This window comes from Austrofundulus limnaeus, unplaced genomic scaffold (assembly GCF_001266775.1).
Source record: "Austrofundulus limnaeus strain Quisiro unplaced genomic scaffold, Austrofundulus_limnaeus-1.0 Scaffold48, whole genome shotgun sequence".
Taxonomy (NCBI): domain Eukaryota; kingdom Metazoa; phylum Chordata; class Actinopteri; order Cyprinodontiformes; family Rivulidae; genus Austrofundulus; species Austrofundulus limnaeus.
This window is the reverse complement of record NW_013952450.1, coordinates 789489-790656: the sequence shown is the minus strand read 5'-3', so window position 1 is coordinate 790656 and position 1168 is coordinate 789489. Positions and strand designations below refer to the sequence as shown.

At 37.4% G+C, this 1168-nt stretch overlaps 1 protein-coding gene across 1 annotated transcript in view; it reads right to left on the bottom strand.

Moving 5' to 3' along the window:
* Nucleotides 1–434, bottom strand: part of LOC106517358 (SH3 and multiple ankyrin repeat domains protein 1) — a gene marked incomplete in the record, with an annotated part of 58705 nt that extends 58271 nt beyond the window's left edge. Inside the window, 1 exon segment of the mRNA XM_014008143.1 lies at nt 205–434.
* Between the last annotated feature and the right edge of the window lie 734 nt (nt 435–1168).

Here is a 1168-nt window from a genome sequence, read left to right as displayed (position 1 = left end):
TATATATATATATACCATACATCAGCAACCAGTTTCAATACTTTTTGTTGGGAGAAGCTGTGTGTGAACATAATCAGTCTTTCCTTTAAGATGTTGGGAATTCAAAAGGCAACTGATTATATAATTGTGTCACACCGGGTGTTCACCTGTCTGTCAGTAAAATATTTTCACATTCTGAGTCTTTGTGTTTGGTTTTCCTCTTACCTGTAGGTAACTTTAAAGGAGCTTCAACATGCTGTGTTTTAGTCAATCCTTTCTGCCTGTTTCCCTCTCCTCTGTGCCACAGGCTCCGTTTCCTCTCTCCAGGTGTTTCCCGTTCCCTTGATTACTCCTCACTGTTTGTGTTCTGTTCTTCACTCCTAATAAGTGTGTCTTTGTCTGGGTTTTCCCATTACTCTTTGCTTGTCTCCTCACTGATCGCTTTCTCGTGAGTTCCTTACCAGGCCAGTTTTAAGTCCTCCACTCACATATTCACACACATGCTGGAAAATACTAATACATGTATTCAACTGTACCCACACACTTACTTATACTGTATTTATATGTACATACAGGCTCATTTTCTAATTCTATTCACTATAATTGTATAACCTGCTGTAATTGCACAAGAACTGCACCTTTAAGTTTCTAGATCAGAGGTGCCCGAACATTTTCCTCGAGAGGGCCAAAATGAAAATCTATCTGGGACTGCGGGCCAAATGTGACAATATTAATACATGTAATACAAATACTTTTTAAATTAAAGTCCATTGTTTTTAATGATTAAGCTAGCAGCCAGTGCAGTGGCCCACTTTTGTTTTAGTCTGTGCACTTGGAGAAAGTCTACCATACTCTCAAGCAGCAAAGGCTCATGGGACATTTCATAAATTGATAAAATATGAGTTTTTGTGGCCTTATAAAGTGAACAAATCTACATGTGTGGTTAAATCTAAGCTAAATACATCTTGTTGTTGTATGTACTTCATGTTTGATGTTTAATCCTAATATATCAAAGATAAAGTCARCMCCATGAGTGAAAACYCTKCAYTACAGCCTCTTATACTCACTGGACCAATGGATAAATAATGACTTTAGGTGGAAATACTGTTACTTCAACTTCAAATAAYTTTATTTAGSCTAAAAGGGCAATTCAGTTCACAGCTCTCTGGTCACCATGACATGACAACAA